Here is a 19,302-nt window from a genome sequence, read left to right on the forward strand (position 1 = left end):
ATTTTTTGGAATATTTTGAGAAGAATAGGTATTCATTCTTTTTTGAATGTTTGCTAGAATTCACCTGTGCAGTCATCTGGCCCTGCGCTTTTGTTTGTTGGGAGTTTTTTGATTACGGATTCAATATCGTTGCTGGTTATCAGTCTGTTCAAGTTTTCTGTTTTTTCCTGTTTCAGTTTTGGTAGTTTATATGTTTCTAGGAATTTCTCCATTTCTTCCAGGTTGGGCAATTTGTTCGCATGTAGTTTTTCATAATATTCTCTTATGGTTGTTTGTATTTCTGTGGTGTTAGTTGCTATTTCTCTTCTCTCGTTTGTGATTTTATTTATTTGAGTCCTTTCTCCTTTTTTCTTGATAAATCTGGCTAGAGGTTTATCAATTTCATTGATTTTTTTTTTTTTTTCAAAGAACCAGCTGCTGGTTTCATTGATCTTTTCTATTGTTTTTTTTTTTCTTAATTTCTACATCATTTATTTCTGCTCGAATCTTTATTAATTCCTTCCTTCTTCTGGTTTTAGGTTTCATTTGTTGTTCTTTTTCTAGCTCCTTTAGATTCAAGGTTAAGTAGTTTATTTGATATTTTTCTTACTTCTTGAGGTAGACCTGTATTGCTGTAAACCTTCCTCTTGGAGCTGCTTTTGCTGCATCCTAGAGGTTTTGGACTGGTGTGTTTTTATTTTCATTTGTTTCTATGTCCTTTTTAATTTCTTCTTTGATTTTCTGGTTGACCCGTTCTTTGTTTAGTAACATGTTATTTAACCTCTATGTATTTGTGGTCTTTCCACGTTTGTTCTTGTGGTTGATTTCCAGTTTCATAGAGTTGTGGTCAGAAAATGTGCATGTTATGATTTTGATCTTCTTGAATTTATTGAGGTTTATTTTGTGGGCTACTGTGTGATCTATTCTGGAGAATGTTCCATGTGCACTTGAAAAGAAGGAGTATTCTGCTGTTTTAGGATGGAATGTTCTGAATGTATCTGTGAAGTCCATCTGGTCCAGTGTGTCATTCAAAGCCATTGTTTCCTTGTTGATGTTCTGTTTAGATGATCTGTCCATTGATGTAAGTGGGGGGTTAAAGTCCCCTACTATTATTGTATTATTAATGATTAGTTCCTTTATTTTTGTTATTAACTATTTCATGTATTTGGGTGCTCCTGTGTTGGGTGCACAAATATTTACAATTGTTATATCTTCTTGTTGAATTGTCGACTTTATTATTATATAGTATCCTTTTTCCCTTGTTATATAGTCTTTGTTTTAAAGTCTGTTTTGTCCAATCCAAGTATTGCTACTCTGGCTTTCTTTTGATATGCATTTGTACAATAGATGTTCTTCCATCCTCTCACTTTCAATCTGCATGTGTCTTTAGGTCTAAAATGGTCTCTTGTAGGCAGCATATTGATGGGTCTTGTTTTTTAATCCATTGTCACCCTATGTCTTTTAATTGGAGCATTTGTCCATTTACATTCTTGATAGATGTGTATTTATTGCCATTTTATTACTTGTTTTGTGGTTGTTTCTGAAGATTTTCTCTGATCCTTTCTGTCTTTCTCCCTTTCATGTTTTGCTGATTTTCTTTAGTGATATATTTGAATTTCTTTATCTTTATTCTTTGCATATTTATTAGTGGTTTTTGATATATGATTATCATTAGGTTTATATATAACTTAGAGGCCCATTGTAAACAATATTAATAATTCAATGCAACCAAATTTTATGAGCACCCACTAAGAATACTCGGCTAATTTCTTCTCAGTAATCAGTAAAATAGATGAATAAGACACAGTCCTTGCCTTGTAGATGATGGCAGTCTAGAGGTTATGATCAGCATATTTTTCTTTTTCTATCAGTTTTATTTGGGTATAATTTACACACCCAAATTGTACATACATAATTTACACATAGTTTATATATAATTTTATGTGTACAGTTTGATGAGTTTGATCTCCCGAGTAACCATCACCCATATAAAATATATAACATCCCTCTACCTTAGAAATATCCCTTGTGATCCTATATAGTCATAGTCACTTCTGGTTCCAAACAGTGACTGTTCTGATATTTTCCCCACCATAGACTAATGTTGCCTATTCCAGAAATGTTTAAAGAATGAAAACATATTGTTAATAGGAGACAATGCTCCATGACTCTTTCACAGTTCTGCATTTCTGTGAGCAGAGGTAATGACTGCTTTTGTTCAGGACTATTTTTCTTAAGGTATTGGTATAGTGTATAACCTTTGAAGCTAGAGGTAATGTCTTCCTCCCGAGAAAAGGGTAGGTTTGTTATTGTCCAGTGTGCTAAAGATAATGTGCCCCTGTGGGGCACAGGTCAGGCAGGCTTACAGCCCATTATAAGAGATTCAGATTCCCAAAGCTCCCACCTTCTTCACCTGTAACACAACTCACTGTGCAAGTGTGATATTCTGGCTAATCCTATTGCTGTGAGTAATAAAGTCCTTTGTCTTTGACCCAGCAGTCTCATGTCTCGTGCCAGCAAACACGAAACATAACCTTACACATTGCATGCAATCTCAAATCTTTTGTAATTCTTGACAACAGTATGTATTCTTTTGTGTCTGGTTTCTTTAGCTTAGCATAGTGTTTTTGAACACTATCCATGTTGTTTCACAAATTAATAATTAGTTCCTTTTGTTGCTGAGTTGTACTAATTGCATGATTATATCAAATTGGTTTATGTTCACTTGTTGATGTACATTTGGGTTGGTAATAGTCTAGAAGTCAAGATCACATTTTCTTTCTTTTTTTTTTTTTAAAGATTTTATTTATTTATTTGACAGAGAGAGACATAGCAAGAGCAGGAACACAAGCAGGGGGAGTGGGAGAGGGAAAAGCAGGCTTCCCGCAGAGCAGGGAGCCCGATGTGGGACTCGATCCCAGGACCCTGGGGTCATGACCTGAGCCAAAGGCAGACGCTTAATGACTGAGCCACCCAGGCACCCAAGAGCACATTTTCTAAGTAGTAGTTATTATATGTAACCCAATAGAGATATTTATAAAATGCTATTATAGTATAGAAGAAGGAGTGATTAATTATGCCAAAGAAAACTTCACAGATGAGTTGACATTTGAGGTGGACCTTGAAGAATAAGTCTCTTCTCTTCTTTAAAGTATGTAAGAGTATAGAAGGTCTGGCCTAGTCTCCTGTTAAAAAGAAACCAGAGTCTATTCAAATGTCTGGTCTTGGAATTTTATATATGTACTTCCATGAATAAGAGATTTTTCTTTTAAAAAGTTTTATGCTTCATTTGAAAGTGAGAGAGGTGACTCGTCTAATTTTAAGCATCCTGGAAACTTAACTCTTCCTCCAGGAAGTGTACTCGTTTGACAACTAGAGTTTCAAAGGCTTTGAGTCTCTAATCATTCCCCCAGCAGAAAGCTGTCCTATAGCCCCTCCAATGTAGAGATCCTCAAACAGCCACCGCCCAGCCCACACCCCACTCCATCCTCTCAGCGCTCTTGCCGCGGGCTAGCCCTGCTTCAGAAGATTTTGTTGGTGAGAGGAAGCTTAGTTCTATACCTTTTGACTAATTATAATTCTTGAATCTTTGCCTTTTATAATATCTATGCTTTGAATAAAATGGTCTCCCTTATTAATATTTGTTTCAGGCTAGCTGTATATCTAATATTCAGGGGCCTCTAAAAGAAATAAAACACTTGGTATAATTTTATAATTCATGAAAGAGATACAAGTAACATATGTGAAATAATTAATACCTAATTATGTTACTGACAATGAGTACATTGAATAAATGGGTAATGGAAAGGCCATGCAGATAGTGGTTGAGCGTAGAATCTGAAACTAAACTGCCTGGTTTGAATTCTGGCTCTACTATTTACTCCCTGTGTGACCTCACTTGAGTTACTTGACTGCTTTGGACCTTGGGTAAAGTGAGGATGATAACAGCATCTACCTCGAGGATTATGTGAGTTAAAATGTATAAAGCACTTATGACATTGCCTGGTACATACTAAGTAATATATGTGTGTGCTGTTGATGTTGATGTTGATGATGATGACTTTAGTTGTAGTAAGTCCCAGAAGAGGTAAGAATAAGCGTTGTGTGTTTGGGTTAAATTTAGGACACAGGCTTGGGTGACTGCTTCACAAGGCATTTGTTGGGGGAGTAATGAACAATAAATTGGGAAAGTAAACCGAGTTAGATTACGATACCTTGAAAAGGAGCTAAGTTTAAACAGGATGTGCTATGCAGTCGGCAGCTGTTGAATGTTCTGGACCATATAAAATACATGTTTGGAACGATCAGTTTGGCAGCGGCACTGAGAGAAGGGCCCTTAGAAGCACGAAATTAGGGGTTGGAATGACGTCGTCATCTAGATGTGAGGCAGAGGCCTGGTGGCGAAAGCAGAACAAAGCTAGTTAGGAGACAGGGAATGGGGAAGGCTGGGAAAAAAGAATATTTTCTTGGGGAGCAGGAAGAATGATACCATCACTGTTGGTATAGCTGGGAAAGAGAAAACAATGATTGAATCTGGATTATTTTGCATTCTGTTAATGACAAAAATCCTGATCAACGACCTTAAAGCATTATGAGAATGGCTTCTGGATCTCAAAGCATGCCTGATTTGTGTTTATAATAGTTTTGTTGACAAGTATGATTTTGTTCCTAATTAATTGGAAATTGGCCATCTATTCATGTTACAAAAGACCGCAGTAAAAAAAAAGATGATATAATGAGACTTCATATTTGATTAACTTGAATGTTACATTTCATAACCATGTCAGAAAGCAGAATTTTCTACAATCCTTACATTTGTTTCATGTTTCTTTTTACTCTGAGATTATAATTTAAGTTGTGCTAATACTTGAATTTTTATGTTACCCTTTATGTGTTTTCATTTTATGTTTAAATTCTTGAAATCCTAAAGCAGCTTTATGAGAAATAAATACTATTAGAGTATTTCCTCAAGGGTCTGTTAATATTGTCTTATGAGTTTTTATAACAATGTTAAGCTATGATATAAAAAATATGTAAGTACCTACACTTTGTTCCGTTACTACTTTGTTCCTTCATTTTTTAGGAATTCTAGTAATAAACGTGATGGCCTGTATAAGGTGATGGTATAATATGCAGCAATGTCATTTTGTGGGGGGAAAAAAGCAAAAAAAAAAAAACCAAACAACAAAAAAACCCAACTCTTCACAATCCAGAGTAAAAAAATAACTGCTCAGATAGTTGTTAGTTTATGTCTTGAGCAAGTCACGTTAGCCTCTTGGATCTTATATGTAGCAGGGACATTAGCCATACTTCTTAAGAGTTTTGTTTGTCAAGATTATATGAAATTACATGGATTATATGGGATTTATGAAAAGCCCTATGTATAAATATTGATGATGATTATTATTACTTGCAAGATAATGTGTTAGAAATGTCAAAATATGATAGATTCCAATTCCTACTGTTGCCATGACTCCCTGTCTTTTTTCTCTCTCTCAGATAATTCCATTGTCATTTAAAAGCATACTTGCTTAACAGTTGTTCACCTTTATTTTTTCTCCCAACCCCCCATTTTTTTCCCATGAAAGGTAAGCTTGGGATTTGCATGAGTAATTTTCCAGTGTCTGGTGAGGCCTTACTGAGCTAAGCACGTGACTGCAGATGTTGGCACCTGGAGTGAGAGAATATGTTAGTCATGCTGTAATAAAATTCTTAGGAGTTAATAACTTTGTCCTTTTCCAACTAAAGTGACACTGTGCTCTCTGGTTCCGTTTTTAAAGGCAAAAATGAATTTGTCACTTTCACTGCTAATTTTCTCTTCCTAAAGGACTAAGCCCACGAGCCGCCTTCTTTTTTCCCCTGGGCTGAGACTATCAAGGGTGCCGCAGCATGGCTGGGCTTGATTTGCGGGCCTCTGCCAAGAACGGACACGTGGCAGCTTCTGAGCTCTTCCACCTGACTGCTTTCAAGCTGCTGAAGGAACAAGAGCAGCAGGTCAACGTGGCCAAAGTTTCATGTGGAAGGGTCTGCCAAGAATCAGAATTTTATTTATTTATTTTTAAAGATTTTATTTATTTATTTGTCAGAGAGAGCGAGAGAGCAAAAGCAGGGGGAGTGGCAGAGGCAGAGGGAGAAGCAGGCTCCCTGCTGAGCAAGGAGCCCGATGTGAGACTGGATCCCAGGACCCTGGGATCATGACCTGAGCCAAAGGCAGACGCTTAACTGACTGAGCCACCCGGGCATCCCAAGAATTAAGAATTTTAAAAGTAAAAACTCGAACTATATATCAGAATAAAAATATATTAGTGATACATATATAGATATCAATGTTATTATACATAGTCTTATTATATATATATATATATATATCTTTAGTAGTCATGGATATATATATATATCCATCCATATAGACATATAGACACATGGATATATATGTGTCTCTAGGTATTCGATTTTGGCATAAAAAATAGTTTTATTACTCAGATCACTTTTTCTCATGGACTTTGAATTCATGGGCTTCTGCTAGAGTTTATTATGTAATATTTGAGAAGCAGTTTAGAGCATTGGTTAAGAACATAGTTTCTACAGCCACACTGCCTAGGTTCAAGTGCATGGTTGTTTTTAAACAGCCACTTGTCAGGAGTAGGACTGTAGGTATCTTCCAGTGCCTTAGTTTCCCTATCTGTGAAGTGAAAATAATAACTGTACTTACTTCACAGAGTTGTGAGAATTAAAGCATATACACATATATGCACATACGTATTTGTGTATATATATATCACTTAGAATAGTGAGCTGAGCATATGTGAACCCTCTATATTATTTATTAAACAAGTAAAAGTCATATTTCTATTGGAAAGTAAAGAGAAGGTAGGAGTGCCTGGGTGGCTCAGTCGGTTAAGAGCCAACTCTTGATTTCAGCTCAGGTCGTGATCTCAGGGTTGTGAGATCAAGCCCCAGGACCAGCTCTGTGCTCAGCAGGAAGTCTGCTTATCCCTCTCCCGCTGCTCCCATGCTCTCTCTCTCTCTCAAATAAATAAAATCTTAAAAAGAAATAAAAGTGGAGAGAATTTCATATACAGATTTTCAATGGTAGTTAATGTTTTGTATAATCTTCTAAATTAAGGCGTGGCATTTTCAAATAAAACAATGAGGTGCTAAACTAGCACAGCAATTCAATAAAGAGCCAGGAATAGACAGGACTTCTACTCTATTTATTGCCCTTTTATCTTTAGAAGTATTAATTGTAACTGAACCAGAAAATTTTTCCTACTAATCATTGTCACTTCTGGAAGTACAATGTTATTAAAAGACCATTTTGAAGAATCACAATATTTTAGAATTAACAGAAATTTTAGATATCAAATAGTTCATTCAGCCTTTTGTTTTCAAGGATCAGAGGACTGAGGCTGAGAAAATCAAATGATTTTTTCAAGGTCAGGTAACTAATTCTGAAGCCATGTTTACTAACTTCTAGTAAAGTACCCTTTTAATTATAATAGCATACTTGAAACCTGCTGGTGGTAGTCCAGTAAAGAACAGAATTTGCCTCTCCTTTGTGTCTTCTTATACTAAGCTATATATGTTGTGTAATTTTTTATTTTGATATGCGTTCACACTTACAGAAAAGTTACAAGAATAGTACTAGGAACTCCTAAATACCCTTTACCCAGATTCACCAACTGTTTATATTCTGTTCCATTTGCTTTATCATCCCATCTATATATCTGTTTATTTATGATTTTGTTTTTGAATATTTTTGAAAATAAATTTGAGACATTTTGTCCATTTATAAATGCTTGAGTGTTCATTTCCTAAGAGCAACTGCAATGATCTCATAACTGCAATTCTCAATAATTGAAATTAGAAAATTTAAATTTGATACAATAATCTAATCTAATCCAGTTTATATTTAAATTTACACATATATAATGAAATATTAGCCATCAAAAAGAATGAAATCTTGCCATTTGCAATGATGTGGATGGAACTAGAGCATATTATGCTAAGTGAAATAAGTCAGTCAGAATAAGACAAATACCATATGATTTCACTTACATGTGGAATTTAAGAAACAAAACAGTTGAACATAGGGGAAGGGAAGAAAAAATAAAATAAGATAAAAACAGAGAGGAAGGCAAACAATGAGAGACTGTTAACTATAGAGAACAAACAGGGACCTAGAGGGGAGGAGGATGGAGGGATGCACTAAATGGGTGATGGGCATTAAGGGGGGCACTTTTGGGATGATCACTGGGTATTATATATAAGTGATGAATCACTAAGTTCTACTCCTGAAACCAATATTACACTGTATGTTAACTAACTTGATTTTAAACTTAAAAAAAAAAAAAGAAAAGAAAAAGGTAAGAGATTGTTCCAAATGAAAGTACATTAAAGAGACATGAGTGACAACTAAACACAAGGCTTGTTCCTGGCTTGGATCCTGAGCCAGAAAAAATATCCAGTATGTGATCTATTCTGGAGAATATAGAATAATCTCTTACCTTTTTCTGTCTTTTTTTTTTTTTTTTTTTTTGTACCTTGAGATTTTTGAAGAATACAGACTGATTATTTTGTAGAATGTCCTTCAGTTTGGGCTTGTGTAATGTTTCCTCATGATTAGGTTCAGGTTATGCATTTTTGGCAGGAGTATGACAGAAATGATAAATAATGTGTCCTTCTGTGAGCATTATATCAGAAGGCGCATGACGTCAGCTTATTCTAACACTGATGATGAAAACTTTGATCACTTTGGGTCTTCCAGGGTTCTCCTCAGGAAAGTTACTGTTTTACCCTTTCTAAATAATGACTAATTTGTGGGAGATTCTCTGAGATTATATAAATATCTTTTCCCCAACAAACCTTTTCCCACTAATTTTTGTATCCATTGATAATTTGCAACTTTATTATTGCTTTCCTATTTATTGACATTCTACTAAAAAAAAGAGATTTCTCACTTCTATTTGTTTATCTATTTGTCTATTCATCTATCTCTTATATCAATAGAACTCATGTATTTTTTTTTAAGATTTTATTTATTTATTTGAGAGAGAGAGAGAGAGAGCACAAGCAGGGAGGAAAGACAGAAGGAGAGGGGGAGGGAGAAGAAGATTCCCCGCTGAGCAAGGAGCCCAACGTGGGACTGGATCCCAGGACCCCGGGATCATGATCTGAGCCCAAGGCAGACACTTAACTGACTGATCCACCCGGGTGTCCCCATGTATTCTTGTTTTATTCTACAGGTGTCATCTGTTAGTATTGTTCATTCAGATGCTTAAATTGTCCTATCTTTGGCCAGTGATTTTAAACTAGCTCCTGTGTCCTTTTGCTATTTTCCCATCTTACCTGAGTATTTCCTTACTTTCTGGCACATATTATTTTAGGTTCATCTTGTTCTTTTTTTGACCAAGCCCTGGAATCAACTTTTTATCCAAGTAGCCACGATTCCATTTCAAAGAAATGTATTTGAAGTCAAGATCTGGACAGTAGATATACTCATTCCTTGCTACTGGTGTATTATTACTTCTAGGCCTTCTCAGCAGACAGCAGTAAACATATGTCTCTATTTGTTTCTATATCTTTGCATCTATGTATTTAAAACCATGAGATGTTCGTCAAAGGGTACAGAGTTGCAGTTATATAGGATGAATACATCTAGAGTTCTTTTTTTTTTATTTTATTATGTTATGTTAATCGCCATATATTACATCATTACTTTTTGATGTGTTGTTCCATGATTCCTTGTTTGCATATAACACCCAGTGCTCCATGCAGAATGTGCCCTCTTTAATACCCATCACCAGGCTAACCCATCCCCCCACCCCCTCCCCTCTAGAACCCTAAGTTTGTTTCTGAGTCCATAGTCTCTCATGGTTCGTCTCCCCCTCCAATTTCCCCCCTTCATTTTTCCCTTCCTACTATCTTCTTCTTCTTCTTCTTTTTTTAACATATAATGTATTATTTGTTTCAGAGGTATAGGTCTGTAATTCAACAGTCTTACACAATTCGCAGCGTTCACCATAGCACATACCCTCCCCAAGGTCTATCACCTAGCCACCCCATGCCTCCCACCCCCCACCACTCCAGCAACCCTCAGTTTGTTTCCTGAGATTAAGAATTCCTCGTATCAGTGAGATCATATGATACTTGTCTTTCTCTGATTGGCTTATTTCGCTCAGCATAACACCCTCCAGTTCCATCCATGTCGTTGCAAATGGCAAGATCTCATTCCTTTTGATGGCTGCATAATATTCCTGTGTGTGTGTGTGTGTGTGTGTGTGTGTGTGTGTGTGTGTGTATACACATACCACATCTTCTTTATCTATTCATCTGTCAGTGGACACTCTTTCCACAGTTTGGCTGTTGTGGACATTGCTGCTATAAATATCAGGGTGCACGTACCCCTTCAGATCCCTACATTTGTATCTTTGGGGTAAACATCCAGTAGTGCAATTGCTGGGTCGTACGGTAGCTCTATTTTCAACTTTTTGAGGAACCTCCATACTGTTTTCCAGAGTGGCTGCACCAGCTTGCATTCCCACCAACAGTGTAGGAGGGTTCCCCTTTCTCCACATCCCCGCCAACATCTGTCGTTTCCTGACTTGTTAATTTTAGCCATTCTGACTGGTGTGAGGTGGTATCTCATTGAGGTTTTGATTTGGATTTACCTGATGCCGAACGATGTTGAGCACTTTTTCATGTGTCTGTTGGCCATTTGGATGTCTTCTTTGGAAAAATGTCTGTTCATGTCTTCTGCCCATTTCTTGATGGGATTATTTGTTCTTTGGGTGTTGAGTTTGGTAAGTTCTTTATAGATTTTAGATACTAGCCCTTTATCTGATATGTCCTTTGCAAATATCTTCTCCCATTCTGTTGGTTGTCTTTTGGTTTTGTTGACTGTTTCCTTTGTTGTCCAAAACCTTTTTATCTTGATGAAGTCCCAATAGTTCTTTTTTGCCCTTGCTTCCCTTGCCTTTGGCAATGTTTCTAGGAAGAAGTTGCTGCAGTTGAGGTCTAAGAGGTTGCTGCCTGTGTTCTCCTTTAGGATGTGGATGGACTCCTGTCTCACATTTAGGTCTTTCAACCATTTTGAGTCTATTTTTGTGTGTGGTGTAAGGAAATGGTCCAGTTTCATTCTTCTGCATGTGGCTGTCCAATTTTCCCAACACCATTTGTTGAAGAGACTGTCTTTTTTCCATTGGACATTCTTTCCTGCTTTGTTGAAGATTTAGGATGAATACATCTAGAATTCTAATGTATAGCCTGATGACTATAATTAACAATACTTTATGGGATACTAGAAATTTGCTGAGAGTAGATTTTATTTATTTATTTATTTATTTTAAGATTTTATTTATTTATTTGACAGAGAGAGCGAGAGAGGGAACACAAGCAGGGGGCGTGGGAGAGGGAGAAGCAAGCTTCCTGCAGAGCAGGGAGCCCGATGCAGGGCTCGATCCCAGGACCCTGGGACCATGACCTGAGCAGAAGGCAGACGCTTAACAACTGAGCCACCCAGGTGCCCCGAGAGTAGATTTTAGATGCTTTCATCACACACACAAAAAGGTAACTGTTGAGCTGATATGTTAATTAGCTTGACTATAGTTATCATTTTTATGTATATGTACACAAATCATCATATTGTACACCTTAAATATAAACAATTTTTATTAAAAAATAAAATAAAAACTATGAGTCCATACTGATACCTCTAATTCTAATCTCAAACCACAGGATACATTATTTTCTTCCCATTTCCGTATTCGTAACTCTCTCTACCATCAGTGAGAAATCTGGCTTTCCATTGTGTTCAACATATATATTTATTGGCTCAACTTGGAACCCACAGAAGGTAATTTCATCATCCTTCCAGTGTCTCTATAACTGTCCTGAGGAAGTACTCCAGTTGGAACTGCTTCAGTCACATGCCCACTCTCTAGGCTGGTCACTGTTTGTGTGTGGGGGTAGCTCAGGAACTCTGCATAATCGCATCCAGGCCTACCCTGTGGCCTTGAACTGAAAACAACATGGCCCAAGGGAAGGACAGCTCCGCAAAGATAGGCTTCGGGGAGTTCCAGATAACATATGTCCTGCCAAGCTTCCTATTTAAAAAAAATTTTTTTTAAGTTTAGGATTTAGTTATCTTTCACTGAACTGCTAATTAAATATATTCAGGGGCAAGTAAAGCTAGGTTTCAATTCAGCTTATCTAAAACTAGAGTGTAAATTAATTTGATATTTTGAAGAACTAAAGTGTGTTCAGATTATATGAGCATAATGATACCTCATCCAAGATCAAAGTTTAACACATCAAAGTCCATCATAATGTGAATGATGCTGAATAAAGTAGAACAGCAGTTAGATTTTTTTTCGCTGTGACATCCCTCCACTTTCTTCAAATTCTAATGAAAACATTCTATTGTCAGTACCTCAATATAATAAACCACTGGGAGAGGAACTGTGGTTCAGTGATTAGGACAAGATTTATATACTCAGAGTACCTAGTAATTTTCCAGAGCTTATAAAGCAAGGCTGATGATGTTCACCACACAGGATTAATTGACAAAGAAGCAGCGGTCCTTATTGGAAATCATTAAGTACCTCAAGGCTTGCGTTTGAAGAAAACCTGAGACTTCATTGTAGACAAATGACTATCTCAGCCAAAGCTCCCTACTTGTATTTTCTTTGAAGTGGGGTTGAATAAAAAGCTGGCCCCTCAGAGAGCCCTGAAATGATAATGTAATCGACAACATATCTGATTTTCCTGGGTTGGACTCACTAAAGGAATCTGACATTAAAAGTAGTATTTCATACAAGCTTTTATCTAAGCTTAAAAAGGTGATCATTAGCGGAGAGAGATGGAGGAGCTCTACAAATGATAAACCCCGAGGTTATTTCCCTGTTGTGGAGAGGACCCAGCTGAGAAGGTACCCTACCCCCGCAACCCTGACTGTCTTGCTCAACATTCTCCTTGGTTCAGCTTGGCTTTCCCTGCTCTTTTCACTGTGTACAAAAGCCCTCCTTCATTGCTGCCATTGCTCTCCCATCATTTGGGTATTATAATCCCATTACTTTTCAGATTTAGGTGTGGACAACTTCATGGTTCCTTGAGACAGCTTTTCAAAACAAAGTTTTACTAATGAGCAATGAGTGAGGGAGGGAAGGGACACACAAAAGCTTGAAAATTGAGACGTTTATAAATTCAGCTTTCTGATCCTATTTTTTTTTTTTGATCCTATTTTTAGGGATCTAGTCATAAGTTGGATTCCTATAAAATAGGAACATCCAACTACTATTACCTTTTCCCTACTTAAGATCTGTTTTCTTTGTTCTTTGTGGCCATATGACACAATGGTAGTTGCTGTCTTAAAGCTCTCAGTGAGCTATTATTTCCTTCCATTAAGAAAGTTGACTTCAATGTTTGCTTCCGCAGTACGTATACTAAAATTGAAGCAATACAGAGAAGCTAACATGGTCCCTGTGCAAAGACAGACATACAGGCTCATGACGTGTTCCATATTTTTCAGTAATCTACAGCACAGTGACTATAGTTAATAATATAGCATTGCATATTTGAAAATAGCTAGGAGAGTGGATTCTGATATTTCTCATTATGAGAAAAAATTTTGTAATTGTGCATACTGATGGATGTTAACTGGACTTACTGAGGTGATCATCTTGCAATGTATACAAATATTGAATCATTACATTGTACATGTAAAACTAAATACAACGTTATGTCAATTGTATCTCAATTTAAAAAAAAAGGAAGGGGGGGGAGAAGTTGACTTCTCCTTCTTTTCCCATTTCAAATGTCATTCTCTTTTGTAGAGCACCTGAATTTCTCTTTTATATTAGAGTCTCCCTCTCCTTTTCATGTATGATTGATGGGTTGTGACTGTCTACAGTGTTGTATTGAGAAGGCATCTGGGGGTGATTTTAGGTCCCACAGGAAAGAGAACTATGATTAATTAATAATGTCTGCTGTAAGCTTGAAGAGTATCTGTATGGTTGCCATATATCTGTCATTTCTCTCTTAATCCCATTGATGGTAAAGTATTTGTTTTGATTTGATTTTTGTTTCTACTCAGGTTATCAGCATTGGGAATTCCAATGATTCTTTTTTTTTTTTTTTTTTTTTCACTTATCCCTCAAATAGTGATGTGGTGGTGGAGGACACATCTAAGTATGTACTAAAATTATGAAAAAGTATGTACTTTTCTCCCTGTCTAATTTAAAACCCCCTAAAGAGTGAGCAGATGCTCTCTAGAGTGTGAGGCATTCAACATACAACAAAAACAAAATAAATACTTAAGAGGGATTTTTTTTTCTTTTTTAAAGATTTTATTTATTTATTTGAGAGAGAGAGTGAGAGAGAGAGAGAACACGAGCAGGATGAGGGTCAGAGGGAGAAGCAGACCCCCTGCTGAGCAGGGAGCCCGATGCCGGACTTGATCCTGGGACTCCAGGATCATGACCTGAGCCGAAGGCAGACGTTTAACCGACTGAGCCACCCAGGCCCCCCTTAAGAGGGCTTTTTAAAAAAATGATTCATGCTGTTAAATCATTTTGATTTCTCACCAAATGATGAAGGAAATATTGAAGCTTAAAATATAAAATGTACATTGATATTCCTGTTCCATCCCCACATACACATACTTTTTCTAGTATTGCCTATTCTCTGATGTTTTGGACAATTTAATTTCAAATAAATCAAGCAATAGGATATTTAGTGTTTCCTCAGGAAAAGAACTGCACATTTATAAAATTATTACTGTTACAGTTCCCCCAGGTGTGCTCTTTTGGTGACTGTTTTAAACTTCATATTCATAGCCGTTGCACTTTATTTAATTCCTTTGTTTTCTTCACACATAAACTCTTGAGTTTTAAGAAGAAATGTTTCTTTATTTTTAACTCAAATTATAATTAAGAGTAACATCCAGTGAGACAAATGGAAGTTTTCTTTGCTCACTGTTGAGTTTCCGAAGTTCGGTTTAGCCTTAAACTACTAAAAACTTAAAGGGTTAGCATTAGGTGGGAGAATTTGGATTGAAGTCTTTGGTGTTCAGGAACATGAAATGTTTTAGGATTTTTGTACTGTACTATGGGGAGCCTTGAGGCCTCTGGGGCCAATTCTAGTAGTCCCCAAAGACTGATGTTTTGTTCATATATACATTCCTTCATTTATTGACATTTATTCAACAAACTTTTGAATATTCAGTATATGCAATTAGTCTGGGGGGTTACAGGGAGCCCATTTTCACAATGTGTTACGGCGTCAAAGACTGAAGAGTAGTAAGCATGTGGCCCACATGAAATAAAGGTTATTCCCAGTGATGTGGGAACTCATGGAAGGGAAATATCCAGATTGGGGATGAAAGGGAAGCCTTTGTAGAGGAGCTGAAGGATGAATAAAGGTTATCCATGAAGTCTAGGCAGTGAGAACAACCCTTCGTGAAAACTCCAGGCTCTTTTCGAGGTACTTTAAGAAATTGCTTTCTAAAAACAGATTTAGGCTCCTGGAATTTATCCTGGAGCTAAAAAATGATCTACACTAGATCCTCTGCATTCTCGGACTTAGAGCACTGATTCTCTTGTAAGCACCACAGTTTGATTTCATTCTTCAAGGAAGAGGTGGTATGCTGCAGAGTGAGGGACAGAGGCTGAACTAGTTTTCACTCACTAGTTTTCTTTTGTTAGCAGTTAACCTTACCACAAGCTACTAAGGTTTAATTCTTTCAAGTTTTTCTTGTGTATTTTTTTGTAAATATGCATTGTCTTAATCTGCTCTGGCTGCCATGACAGACTATCCTAGACTGGGTGGCTTAAACAACAGAAATTTATTTTCTTACAGTTATGGAGGCTGAAAGTCCGAGATCAAGGTGCCAAGATGGTCAGATTCTGGAAGGGTTTTCTTGGCTTGCGGAAGGCCACTTTTTCGGTGTGTGCTCATATGGCCTTTCCCTGTGCCTTCTCATGGAGAGAAAACAACAGAGACAGAGAAAGAGAGAGAGAGAGAAATGTCAAGTCTGAAATTACCTAAACATTTAGAAGATTAAAAAGAGTTTTAAGTTCTAAATCAGGCAAACAATTGCAGTTATGGAAGAAATGTTCTGGGAAATAATAAAAATTAAAATAAACCCATAACTTTATAGACTAACTGTGACATATCCCATGATCAGGTTGTTCAATTAACATCCTGTGGCAGAGCTATTTTATTTTATTTTTTGCTTCATCAAAGAATGTCAGATCTGCAAGAATATACTTACATGTCTTCTAGTGCCATGGAACTTAATATTTTATTTTATTTTTTTTTAAAGATCTTACTTATTTATTTGAGAGAGAGACAGAGTGACAGAGATAGCAACAATGATAGCGAGAGAGCACGAGCAAGGAAGAGAGGGAGAAGTGGGCTCCCTGGAGCCCAACACAGAGCTCGATCCCAGGACCCTGGGATCATTACCTGAGCCAAAGGCAGACACTTAACTGACTGAACCACCCAGGGACCCAGGAACTTAATATTTTAAAAATGAGAGAAAAAATTGTAATAAATATTTTGCCTTTCAGGATTTTCTTCACTAGGGAGAATACACAACAATGCATATATACCCACCCCCACCCCCACACACACACACGCACACGCACACACATGCGTGTGTATGCACTCATATATGCACATACACTATTTCATTCCGTGTGCATATTTTTGTTGTGTGAACCATTACCTATAGAAAGGCTATATGCTAGCATTTAGACATACAGCCCAATAAAATATACTACTGCTTGACAAACCATCATGTTAGCAACAGCTACAAAACAGCTTTAAAAAAAAAGAAGAAAGGTTAGAATTTGATAAATATTGACTATCTGTAGTTATATGTGGTATACAGTGCAATCACATTCATTTTGCAAAGGAATCAGGTTCTCATGTCAACCCCAAAGGTGACAATTTGATGTGAACAAAATTACTCTTGAAAGTCACATAAATCTCTCACAAATTGCAGCATTTTACCAAATCTGCCAGTTTTATTTTTGTTTTCTCCCCTAGCAATAGAACAAATCACTGTTCTTTGACGGAACAATGGGAGTACCTGTTGGTGTTGAGGGGCTGCATGGTGTGAAATCACGTGTACTCTGAAACTCTGGGGCCACATTTGCACAGTGAGAGACTCACCCCACCAGAGGCCGAGGGAAAGGACCATGGCTGCAAGAAGGCACCTCCCCCTTGTCCCGGGAGCACCCGTTCACTGAGTGTCACAGAGGCCATGTGGTGGAATTGTCATGCTATCCAGGTTGTTCTCTCTCCCTTCTCCGTCTCTCGAGCTCCCTCCTTTGTCACTCTCTCGTGTTTGCTGAACATGTGTAGTCATATAGTCCTGTAGTCATGCAATATGCTATTGCAACTCTATGGCATATCACATTCTGTACCCGTTTTTGTTTCTGTGCTTGTTTATTTATCTCTGTTGAAATGAAGTCACATATATAAATACTTATGAGTGTGCTGTTTGACTTTTAGAAAATTCTGCTAGGAGCATGAATTTCATCTCTGATTGCACCATGTAATACTGTTGCATTCCCAGCCCATCTGATTGCAAAAAAGATACATACACAAACCAGTTTCCACCACTGAAAAATAATTCAAAGCTACCAGCCCATCAAATGATGGGAACTTTCTAAGCCCCAGCTTGGCACAGTCACCATCACTAAAGCTTTTTCCTAAGATTGATTTGAAGACACCAGTTAACTTATCAGTTCTGTTTTTATTTTAGTTTAGAGTAACCATTTATTTATGTTATTGTTGTGTTGTCATTGTTACATGGACTTGCTAAACACTGAAGTTGAGAGTTCTATTTTGTAATCTCCTGTACTACTCAGCTGCCATGTCCTAACCACGGGGAAAGTACTTTCCCAGTGGAAATTCAGTTAAATCATTCTCTGAGAATTTGAATAAACTGTATTTTTCTTCATGCTAAACCACAATTGATTACATGTATTTCCTGCCAAGGCTAAAAAGTGTAAATTTTGAATGTTGTATTTCTTCATGAAAGGCAGTTTCAGGTTCCTTTAGGTTTGATGATTTTGACATTGTGTTTAAGTACAATGTTCATGTTAATTGACGTCTTCTATGTTAAAGGAAAAAAAATCAGGGTCTTAAAGTATACAATCTTCTTTAAGGCATTAAATGCAATATAGGAAGTTCAAAATATTATTTGTAGGAATTCTATTGTGGTTGTCACATAGCTTATTCATTGATTCAACAATTGTTTCCTGAATACCAAATAAGCACTCTTAAAAGCACTGGGTATACTATAGTGAGGAAAAGCAAGTCCTTGACCTTGTGAAGTTTATGGTCTCCTGGAAGGATAATTGGCAGTGAACAGCTAAAGAAATAACAATTTAGTTAAGTTTCAGGAAGACAGAGGCCAGAGTTCGGTGATGGAGAATAGCAACAGGGGAACTGATTCACTGGGTGATTCGTAAGTGTATAGGCTGAGACTTAAAGAATGAGAAGGGGTCTGGTATGTAAAGAGCGTGAGACGGAGTAGCCACGGCAGAGATCAGCAAGTATCAAGATTCAAGGCATAATGGGGCTTGGGTGTTTCCAGAACTGAAAGGAAGCTGGTGTCATTGCTTCCATCAGAGCCTCTGTGTGTGTGTGTGTGTGTGTGTGTGTGTGTGTGTGTGTGTGTGTGTGTTGGAGTGGTGGAAATGACGAGGAGGTGGCATGAGGTTAGATGAATCAGTAAACAGGTGCCAAATGACTCAGAGCCTTACAGGTCATGGTTAAAGCCCAAGTTTTTAAAATAAGTACAATGGGAGCCAATTAAAAATCGGAAAGTAGAAAATCATTATTTGATTTAAATTTTTAAAAGCTCACTTTGGCTGTTTTGTGGAGAATGAAATTGTGTGAGCATATGTTTGTGTTTGTGGTTAAAAATGGAAGCAATGAGACCAGTCAGAGGGCTGTTAGAACCCTCTAGTCAAAGACAAGGATGGCTTGGGTCACAGAGTGGTGGTGGAGATGGAGCCAAATGGATGGATCTGAAATATTTGGGGGAGATATATAATCTGATATTCAGGATGAGGAAGAGTCAGGAATCAAAAATTCTCACTTTTCTTTTTTTCCCCACTTTTTTTTCTTTCTTTTTCTCTCCCTTAACTGGGTAGATATCATGGTACCACTTACTAAGATCAGGTTTGGGTCAGGATCAGGTTTCAGAGAGCGATCATGTTCACTTTTAGATATCTAGCACCAAACCCATTACAAAATTTATGAATTCATCAAACATTGATTGAGCTTCACCATATGTCAGACATTGTC

The 19,302-nt window shown here is 37.1% G+C and overlaps 1 protein-coding gene and 1 non-coding gene across 6 annotated transcripts in view; both read left to right on the plus strand.

The window, feature by feature from the left end:
- Window positions 1-19,302, plus strand: part of ARHGAP24 (Rho GTPase activating protein 24) — a 750,039-nt gene that overhangs the window by 305,474 nt on the left and 425,263 nt on the right. The gene's annotated exons all lie outside the window — the stretch shown is intronic.
- LOC118518375 (U6 spliceosomal RNA) lies at window positions 13,402-13,504 on the plus strand. The gene has a single exon (XR_004908595.1). It is a non-coding gene; the product is annotated as a U6 spliceosomal RNA (small nuclear RNA).

This window comes from Halichoerus grypus, chromosome 3, assembly GCF_964656455.1.
Source record: "Halichoerus grypus chromosome 3, mHalGry1.hap1.1, whole genome shotgun sequence".
NCBI lineage: Eukaryota > Metazoa > Chordata > Mammalia > Carnivora > Phocidae > Halichoerus > Halichoerus grypus.